The sequence below is a fragment of the Sapajus apella genome, unplaced genomic scaffold, assembly GCF_009761245.1.
Source record: "Sapajus apella isolate SASKATOON/1434 unplaced genomic scaffold, GSC_monkey_1.0 scaffold47, whole genome shotgun sequence".
Classification (NCBI taxonomy): Eukaryota; Metazoa; Chordata; class Mammalia; order Primates; family Cebidae; genus Sapajus; species Sapajus apella.
The window spans coordinates 17,715,594-17,727,190 of record NW_022436987.1 but is presented as its reverse complement, the minus strand read 5'-3'; positions in this window follow the sequence as shown (position 1 = coordinate 17,727,190).

The window sequence follows — 11,597 nt, the reverse complement described above, 5'->3', positions numbered from 1 at the left end:
GCCCAGGCTAGAATGTAGTCTAAAAATGGGTATTAAAAACCCTTTATGCCAATAATTGTGCTTAACAATGGAGACAATTGTGCTTAGCAATGGGGACATTTTTCTGTCTTAAGAATATGTTTAGACTACATTGATGCCAAATGAAATCTTTCCTTCTCTTTGGAATTCAATGAATTTCCTTCTCTGGGAAATTTTGCTGTTTATTTTTATTATTAATTGTATAAACTTAAGGGATACAAGTATAGTCTTGTTCCATGAATATATTGCACAGTGGTAAATTCTAGGCTTTTAGTGTAACGATCCCTTGAATATGTCCATTACACCCATGAAATAATTTCTCATCCCTCACCCCTCCCACACTTCTGAGTCTCCAGTGTCTACTACTCCACATTCTATGTCCTTGTGTCCACATTATTCAGCTTCTATTTTAAGTGAGAACATGTGATATTTGACTTTCTGTTTCTGAGTTACCCACTTACCATGCATTAAACCCATGCAATGGATTTACAGAGTAGGGCTTTAATTCAAGTCAATAAATATGGTAGGATATCTGTCTCTGTTCCTTTCATAATTATATTTTGGGTCTCTATTAACTATCTTTCATATATTTATCCTTCTTTTAAATTACTTCAATGTTTTTTGTCCCCTTCTTATATTTTCTGGGTAGTTCTCCCAAGTTTCTCCTTCACAACACTGATTTTATTTTTTCTAAGTTACTTTTTTCTGCTACCAATGCAATCTTAAATTTTTCTAATGACAAACTTTTTATGTTATTTTTAAAAAATATGTTTTGTAATTTATTTTGATTCTAGTTTATAATATTTTAAGTTTACTTGTCTCTTTTTATAAATAACATATTTTTTTAAATTCTTTAGAATATAAGCAGTTTTTAGATGAATTTCTTTTCCCTTGGAAAAATACTGTTACAAATTTTGATCAGATGTTTCTAATACTGTTTATTTCTTATATTTTGTTGCAAAGTTGTTTGAAACTTTTTGTATATTTTTCTTTTGTTTTCACAATCCCAGTTGTTCTGCTACTAACGTAATACATCTATTTACAAATTAAGTTACATGAGTATCTTTTTTCTCCATTTTTTGTTCACATAGGCAAATTTCTCCTTAGAATGTAAACTGCAATAATAGTTGAAATGTGTGGTTTTACGAATTCTGTTTTACAGTAGGCTGACAAGAGTGAAGAAGAAAGCTCAGAATCTGGTAATTTATAATTAGAATTTTGGTCTTCCAAATATTTCATTTACATCTTGTATTATTTTGTTTGGTTGGTTTAATAATAATGGACTAGGGCCCAGAGCTACTTAAGTAGACTAGTAAAGTGGACCATTTTGAGCTGTGTGTTACCTAATTTAAACTGTTCTTCTAATTCAGAGTGAATTTGACTCACTGATTTTTAGAAAATCTATGGTCCACTTTTCACATTTGGATTGTATTAGAAAAATACAGATAACTTTATATTATGAAGATTTGGTATAGCCTAACTCGCACAGGGACTTATAAGAATAATGATAAGGTGAAAATATTTCAGGCATAGGAAGTAAGTATATGAATTGAAAACGATAAACAGAAAAACTAAAAAATTTATCCATGTAACCGAAAACTACCTGTTCCCCCAAAAGTATTAAGAGATAGATAAATGATAATGTCAGATATTTATACATATATATAGAGAGATTGACATTATCTCTCTCTCTCTTTCTCTCTCTCTCTCTCTCTCTATATATATATATATATATATATATATATATATATATATCAAATCAAATCTCTCTCTATATATATATATATAAACAAACAAAAAAAGGAGCAGCAGCAGGAGCCCAGTGGAATATCATTTGCTCATATCACACATTATATTATTTTGCCTTGAAGTACTATGGGGTAGAATTTTTATCTTTAAAGAAAACTATAATTCAACTTAGTGATCTCTGGAAATGTTTAATGTGTATATAGTAGCCATAACACACTATGTATGACAGAATGTGGTAGCACAGTTTAATGATTTTATCACTAGGATTTTTATCTCTTAATGAGACAGCTTGTTTGCAAAACATCAAAAGATAGCATGGAGGCTGGGAAATATAGAAGAGTGGAGACATAATTTGCTATTTTTTTGAAATTGAGTTTGGCTGAATTGTGTGCCTTCATTTCTGGCTGGAGGTGTAGAGGTTTGTTTTCCATTCTGTCTGAAGCAGTTACTTAGATAAAAATACATCAATTACCTACTCTATCATCAAGGAGCTCATGTTTGTTCAAACAAAGACAGACATGTAGCTACACAAACATAAATAAAGACAGCATAAGATCAAAAATTATATGGGACAGATCACTTCCAGAAGGAATGGGGAAGTAATTATGGAAACCTCATTAAGGAGTTGATGTTTGAAATAAGGCTTGATGAGTTCTTGACAGACATGGGAAGATACAGGACAGAATATCTCAGGTAGAGAAAAGAGAGTGCATTAAAGCACATGGACAAGAAAGACCAGAATGAATGGGGACAGGCTGAAGGCCACCAAGTCTAAGTAAATTAGGTAGGCTAGAATCGAAGGTCTAATGCTCTTAGAATAATCATAATCAATGTTATTTTCAAAATTTTCTATTCACATAATTTTGTGGCATTGAGTATGGACCTCTACAATGCAAAATCTCTGTACTTTCTCTGCAGTAAAATAAATTTGATCATCCCTCTATTTTTTTGTCAGTTAGTATTGTTTGTTTCAAGCTATATTTAAGTTGAAAATGCTACAGTTAGTCACATTATCATTAAAAATTCTATAATTAAAACAGTATACACGCATTTCATTATAAGTTAATACAAGGTAATTTTGTTAAAAGACTCCTCAAACATAAAATCAGTAAGTTTCTAAATGAGCCAAATGCTGCTAAAAATGGTAAATATTGAAATTATTTATTGGCTGTACTTTATTAATAAATAATTAATTTCCTTCTTACAAATTTTGGGTTATTTGGCCCCACTTTTCAAAGAAGGAATATACAAATTAATATTTCTCATAAAGCAAGGCAAAATAGAAATCTATGTAGACAACAATTTAAAAAAAACTTAACCAACTACATTGAATTAAATTACGTTGAAAATTATTAAACTGCAAGAAAACTGTGGAAAGGAGAAAGTGAGTTTTGAGTATAATTAATAAAAAAATAGAATACACATTGTACTAAACACACATGCTGCCAATTCTAATTTATAATTATATTGTATTAAATATACTGAGCAAATAAATAAATTATTAAAGTGATAATTACCACCTGGCTTCTTTCAAGAATCAAAAGTAACCCAGTGCAAGAGGTTTGAGTATGGGCTTTTCTGTTTTCTTGCTTTGTTTTTTTTTTCTTTTTCTTTTGGTAAGTTATTAACAAAATGCAACAAATTTGGATTCTTGACAGGAACAGACTGCAGCACATTTTAAAATGGGGCAATGTCAACAAAGTAAATGTAACTAACTTGCTCATTAAACTGGAATCATTTTTACTGTATTCTAAAAACTACATTAAACCACTAGAGATGCAAAAATGAAAGAAAGAGCCTTGAGTCAGAAATGTAAGGTATAGAATTTTTCCTATGCATCTGCAGTTACTAGCATACATGGGATTATTTAACAAAGTTTTGTTGAGTATCTACTTTGTGCCAGGTACTGTGCTGGGCAAAATCAACTCATAAAAACGAGAGGAGAAGAAAGAAGAGCAGACGGAGGAAAAAGAAGAAAATCTCCTGCTCTCAAGGAGCCCTGAATCTATGAGTTCAGGATTTAATACCTTAAATATTTTCAGCACAAGCCTACAAATTGTTACATTCCTGCTTCTTTCCAGGGTCCAGCCCATCCTTGAGTAGACGCACCAATATATAAATGAATCATAGCCTGGATTCTTACCCTACATAGTTCTCTGTGAAGTTCCTATTGTAAAGTTGGGTACAATATTAACTCTATTCAAAACAACTACAAAGATTTAAAAGCTTTCTAAAATAGTTTTATCTGTAAAAAGTCTCCATGAGTATATTTTCCTGCAAAGATTGTGAATCCAAGGAATAATCTTGGGGTATTCAACCTCCCCTCCTGTAAAACTCTATACCCTTGTAATATTAAAATTATATGTTATGCCAGGCTTCCCTTCTAGAACAAAAGCTCTGAATAAAACCTTTTAAATATACAATTTGTATCAACATCCCTGCCATACAAGCTTAATAATTGCTTAGTGACCTCCTCTTTCAGCTTTGGAGCCTCCTCCCTCTCCGCTCTGTTTCTGCATGGGGGAGCTTCTTCCTCTGTCTTCTCCCTTCCTTCTTGCCTATTAAATTTTCCACTCCTTAAAACCACAAATAATAATAATAATAACCATAATTGCATAGTGAATACAAGAGTTGATGCATGAGTGTGTAAGTTACTTCATCTAGTATACCAAATGATAATACCATTTGTTTCCCTAAATATCCTATCCCACTCTTATGCTCTGAAGAGAGAAAGTATTAGATTAATGATATTTGTCCTTAAGTAATGTTTTCTGCATTCATATCTCACCATTCAAATGATTTTCCAGTAGTAGATTCCCAAAAAGCAGTTCAGTAGTTACATTTGTTATAGTTTTTGAAAGAAAAGATGGGAAAATTTTATTAAGACTCTAGATGTAGCTTACTGCCAATTCATGAAGAAAGCAAAATAATGCATAGGTACTCCATTCCACCCTTCCCTCCATCACAGTTTATAACTAATTAGGAAATATTTAAGAAAGAGCAGAGTTTCTTATAGTGTTCCTGAAGTCAGCATTTCACACTTTTTTTTTTTTTTTACTAAGAGCTGGCACCTTCGATTCATCATAGAAAGCAGCTAACTTACTCTATCAAGTTATATTTTCTTGCAAATATGGTGATATGTGACATATGTCATTTGCCTAAAAAATTCTCCTAACATATCCTCCATTTAATCAGACACAGGACCCTGTGGGTTCCACTAACCATAGAAATAAAAGTCACAATTTATAATTATGTTTTAAAATATTTTATTAAAAATTCTGCTGAGTGTTCTGACATATGTAAGAAATGAATATATATGCAGTTTAAAACTTTTTAATGTTTTCTGCTGACTATATTCAGGAAGCCAGATATTAAACTGTTTCATAACTCTGAAATAATTATATTTTTTGCTAAGAAGCTCATGAATTTGTCAGTTAATATTTTTCATATACAAATATGCATATACAAATAACACTGAAGGTAGTTCTCTTTATTGCATATCGTCTCCTCCCAAGTGGCAGCTGGAACAACAGGGAGAGTCGGATTTTGAACAGTCAGTGAACTCTGGCAATGCTGATTCTTATACAAAGGCATCTCTTAAAGATCCTTGTTACTTCCTTTGGTCTTTTAACACACAGAAATCAAACAATGAAAACAAAAAAATCTGCTTAATGAATTCTCCTATTTGGTTTTTGACATCTGAAATTATTCTTTAATAGCTGATACAAGTCCTTTTTTATACAAAAGAGTCCAGAGGGAAAACAGAACCAAGTACTGCTGGGAGAGGGAATGGTCGATATCTGCACATTTCAGTAGCTGCAAATTAGAGCTCAGTAATGCTGAATATCAAAGATGTGTAGCTTTCCACTCTTGATGCACTTTTGCTTTTATGAACGAGTTTGAAAGTGAACCCGATTTTTTATGCAAGTAATTAGTGCCATCTGCTCTTTTATTCATTAAAAAATGGTACTACCTACCGTCTTACACATTTCACTGGGGGATATTGGTAAGGTAACATTTCTAGGGTTGCCAATTATTGCTTCAAGTGGGCTCAGAGTCCCATCTAATAATGAGGTTTTTGTGCAAAAATCCTTTTAAATAAAACAGAAAGCTTAAGTTGGATCATACCATTTAATATATCAGAGACAACACTGTTTTCTTTAGCTATTATTAGCATATGTATTCTGTGGCCTTTGACTGAAAAAGACCTCTGCTTTCCAAGAGTGATTGGGGAAAAAAAAATGTGTTTTTGGATAGGTGGTTCCAAGAACTATCACGCAGGGGTCACAAACTCAGAAAGTGAATGGAGACTGTTATCCGTAAAAAAACAAAACTATCGTGGGCCCCACAAACATACAGGGATCCTGTATTCTGGACCTAAAGGGACTTGGGCTACACAGTGGAAAGTGGAATAAAAGCAAATCGAAGCATGGTGAAAGGCAAACCGTTATCACTTATGAAAGTCCCAGAACTTGAGGGTAAATTGGCTGAATGTAAATTAACATACAAACTGTGACAGAAAAAAGGGGACTCAGCAGGGAAATTGGTGTAAGTAGTGTTGCAGTTTGAACAGTGTCACTCAAAAAGATATGCTGAAGTCCCAATTCCCCATACCTGTGAATGTGACCTTATTTGGAAATAGGATCTTTCCAGATGTAATCAAGTTGAGGAGGAGGAGGCCCTAATCTATTATCACTGGTGTCCTGTTAAAAAGATGAAAACATCACGTGAAGAAAAGAGATGCAGGGAGAATGCCATGTGATTACAGAGGCAGAGATTACAGCAATGCAGCTGCAAGCCAAGAAACAGTAGGTACTGACAACCACCAACAGAAGCTAGGAAGAGGCAAAGAAGGAGTCTTCTTTGTAGGTTTTGGGGGCAGTGGGCTGGATGTGTGTAGCCCTGTTGACACCTTGATTTTGGACTTCTAGCCTCCAGAACTGTCAATAAATGTTGTTTTAAGGCTCATAGTTCGTGCTACTTTGTGGAATAGCCCTAAGACACTAACACAAATAGCAATGACAAAAAGGAAATAAGTGGAAGAGACAATGGCACTTCTTAGGCTGCCTAAGGAAACTTAGTCATAATTTTGAACTACCTTGAGTTCTTGTCAGAAGGGTGTTATTGGGCTCCAAATGAATAATTACTTGTACTTTCTGGTTGATCCAAGTTACAATGCAACCTTTTGAAATTAGGAAGGAACTAAATTGTATTATGTACTTTAAATTGAGTTTCTCCATTTATTAACATATATTTTTGAAAGACTGCAAACACGGTGAACTGTAGAGTTTAAAGATTAAGCCCAGCACTGTCTCTCAGGAGAGAGCATGTGCATGATTTCAATGAATTTTATTAATTGATATATGAAAAAGCACATTAAAGATAGATGGTGGAGGCATATAGAAAGCAGGACAGAGTGTTTATTTGGGAATTGTACAGATCTTGGCTTTGCTCCCTGCTCATCAAATTACTAGTTCTATATTGTGGCATGAATAATTTAGTTTTTTAATTCTCTGTCTTCACTTATAAAATAATTATAATGTATGCTTTGTAAAATTAAGGATGCATTAAAAGAGAATATATGTAATGTTTTAGAGCAGAGACTGCCATAGACTAAATGTTCAATAAATAGAAGATTTCACTACTGATATTCATAAAACAAAGCAGAAAACTGTAGGAAAAGGAGCAGTTATAACTGCCTGAAGATATCTGAGAAGGCTTCAGGGGAAAAGTAGTTTTCAAATCTCAGCAAAACAGCTAAGTAGAAATTCCTTAAGAAAGAAAGAAGGCTAGGTATTTCAGGAAGAAGAAACCTCATGTGCGAAGATATGGAGAGAGTTTTTTCTCCCGATGCCTATCCTCACCTGTTTGATGGGCATAGCATACACAGTAACCATTCACCTAATAGTCTATGTGCTGTCCCAGCTTTCCTTGCAATTATGTTAGGTAAAATGACATTGGGCACTGAGCAATAAATCAGGCAGAGGTGATGTAAGCTAGTCCAAGCCCTGGACTAGCTTGGAAGCATCACCTGTGAAACCCCAGATTGCTTTTCCCTTGTTAGGTTGACTGACCTAGGAGTCTCTATCCTGAGATAATTGAGTTACAAGTTGAAGAGAGCCTATATTCTTGTGTCACAAAATGGAGGAGACCCTTTACTAATGTGCATTGTTAGGCTCTGCATGAACGATAATTTTGTTGATGTGTGTGTCAAATCACTGAGATTTCAGGTTATACTGCAGCAGCTAACATTAATTATCCTAATAATGACAATAGCCTCTTTATAATCCCTGCTCTTTACCCTCACTGTTCAACATGTAACTTTCCCATCCAACCGCTGCAAAGAGTTGAACAAAACAATCTTCAATTTGATAGTGATTGCAACCCAGCCAGCAAACCATATGGTAAGGTGGAAGTAAATGGGTACCTGTATAAATATATGCGCTCTATCTTTTCACTAGTAGAAAATAATCTAGTCTTTCAATGGCCAACATCAGAAGGTTTTTTTATCCAACAGCTCATTAATTCCTAAGTACTAATCACAAGATTTTAACACAGATTGATCATGAATAGTAAATAGGCACACAGCACAATCTACAAAAAAGAATTAAATTATTATACCTTTTAAAGAAACTGAAGATATTAAAATATAATTTTTAAAAAATGAGAATGAAACAAGAATGTGATTTTGCAGGTATAATTCAAAATAGTCTAAGTACTTACTTACCATGTGCAATTACTTGTAAATACAAATTGGAGGGAGAGATGGCAGAGCTAAAGTATAGTAAAATTACACTTACGAAGCTTTTCCTAATGCATAAAAATGTCTAGTCAGCTCATTACAATTTTTATAAATCTATGCTAATCAGGAAAATGAGATCCACCAGAAATAATTCCAAAGACAAAACCAAATTAAATTAAAAGTATCTGCTAATGATACTTAACAAAGAGATTAAATCATTGTATAAAAGAAGATCCAGCCAAGAAAAGAGAAATTTATACAGAAATCATTTAATTTTAATACTGGCAATTTCCCAGAAAATCTGAAGATGAATCAGCCATTGAACAATGTAACTCCTCATGAACTGCTCAGGGCAATGAGATCCAATTTTGTTGACCACTGACAGTTTGTCAATGTTCTCTTCTTTTTTAGAGTTCCAGCAATTCTATGAATTATATATTAACGTATTTCTGATGAGACAACTGTGAATCAAATAAGCAACAGATATGCTCAATTCATCAGCTAGTAAGTGACAAAAATAGAGTTTAAATTGTCTGACTCCTTATAGTATCCATAAAGCACACGTAAGGGAGAGACTATCCCTACCTCTTAGTTTTCATAATAATATGAACAATTACTTTCATAGCATAATGAGTTAGTAGTACTCTCCCAGGCAATAATATTGTATCATTTTGAACACAAAGTTCATAAGAAATGTGGTTTTTTGTTAAAAAAAAAAAAGGAAAACTCCAAATTTTGTTTTTTATGACCACATCTATCTATACTATCTATCTCAGAAATTTAAAAATTCTGTTTTCCCAACTCACCTTTTCAGGTTTTCTAATTTACTAGTCTGTTTTCACAACTTGACTGCTAATACCTTCTAAAAGAATAATTTCTAATACCTTCTAAAAGAATAAGAGGAGAAATTATATTAATTGTCTGAAATTAAATTTGTTCTTAAGGGATTTTTAAGAAAGATTATTTATTCAGCATTCTGACAAGAGAAGATGCTTTGTCAAAGACATCAGTGAGGCCAGGCACGGTGGCTCACACTTGTAATTCCAGCACTTTGAGAGGCTGAGGCAGGTGGATCACGAGGTCAAGAGATCAAGACTATCCTGGCTAACACGGTGAAATCCGGTCTCTATCTAAACATACAAAAAATTAGCCTGGCATGGTGACAAGCACCTGTAGTCCTAGCTACTCTGGATGTTGAGGCTGGAGAATCACTTGAACCCAGGAGGTGTAGAATGCAGTGAGCGGAGACCAAGCCACTGTACTCCAACCTGGGTGACAGAGTAAGACTGTCTCCAAAAAAAAAAAAAAAAAAAGAGAGAGAGAGAGATCAATTAATTTGGAAACCAGAGGCTTATCTACAAGGCATCAAATTAATACCAGGCTGCACCAATAACCTGATAAGTGTATGGAAATCCTAAGAGCTTTTCTGATGAACTGTCAACCTTTAGCCAAATCTCTATTCTTTCCAGAAAATTTCTGCCAATCACAGAGTGTATAAGACTGCTCTTTCTTTTGAGCTATTTTGTGGCACTTTTCCTTGCACAAGAAGAAAGTCGCGAAAGCTTCACAATTGTATAAATCTCTTACTCTGTTCCCCTTTCTCTTTCTTCAATTGCTACTGATATCACTTGATTGGAGCTTTGAGGAATCATATTTCCATATGTATTTAAATTATGGGAACACAATGAAGCCATTGATATGAAAGGAACCACCTTCTTCATTTCATTTCATATGGAAATGAAAATGTGTAATATTATATTTAGTTTTATAAAATATCTGGCTATTTATGGATATGCTTCCAACACCTAAAGTATTGTTTTAAATATGCCACAATCCCACATTAAGAATTTTGGTCAAACAATGCTAATTAAATGTAACAGTAAAAAAATAAATTTTGTTGTCATTGCTGCTGTTGCCAGATGAATCTCTCTGTTGGTCCATTATTATTATTTGATCTAAGTTTTTCATTGAATTTTATTGTAACTACTCTGTAGTTTGGGTTCCTTTTTCTATTGTCCTCTTTTACCCTTTTATAATCTCACTGGCTCTCTTATGATTATTTGGGATTTTTTGAAATTTACTTTTTTTTATAGGTTTTTAAACATTTTTTATGAGTACAATACAAGCACACGCTGCATTAATTCATAAGGTAGGCTTCTATTTCTCCAATAGATTTGCTCTTTGTTATAGGCAAACATCTTTTAAGCTGTTACAGTTATTTCTAGAGGGTGGCATGGAGAGGAATGCTAGACAAAAAAAAAAAAGTTTTTATTTCTTGTTACGTCTCACTTAAAAGTTTAAAGCAGCAACACTGAAACATATTCGCAAAAGCTATAAAAGTACATACCAGAACTATAACTCACATCTTTTCAAAATAAGTAACTTTTATTCTAACAAGCAGATCTGAAACCTGTGACTCAAAAGTAGTGTGGGTATGTTTTATTCATTTTCCAAATGGCTGTTTTGATGAATTATAGATGTCAGTTTCCTCAAATGCACTAAGGAAACTTCTTACATGCGTCTTTCAGCTGAGACATGCACATGCACAGACTCCCTCAATAGTCGCCGGTGGACTTGCACACAAATCTAAAGGAATGGTGCTTTTGCCCTATGCCTTTGCAGCCAACTCCACCTGGCCAGAATTAAGTGTCAGTATTACAGCTTTGGACCTCAAAGGCACAGAAAATCACAAATTGGATCATTTGCAAGTTTGACCTCTCAATAAAATATGTTTTGCTGCAATCATACTATCAAGGGCTCAAATTATGTTTCTTCCCATTTTCTAATCTCTGAATAGTGAAACTCCTAAAACACAGACATATACAAGAGTCTACCCTAATTTTAGAACCCCTATCCAATGAAACAGAAAAATTGCTCCTTGAATTTTTCAGCACTTCTTGTTTTCATGAACTATTACTGCAATGTTATAGAAACAGGTTTAATTACTAGGCAAGAACAGCAACAACTATTAGTTCTGTTACTTGCTTATGATGACAAAAAAGTTCCATAGCAATCAAATTTCTTCCCTGAGTCTGAGAAATGCTCATGAATGCAAAGTCAACACCTTTAGGGTAAGTACTCACAAAAA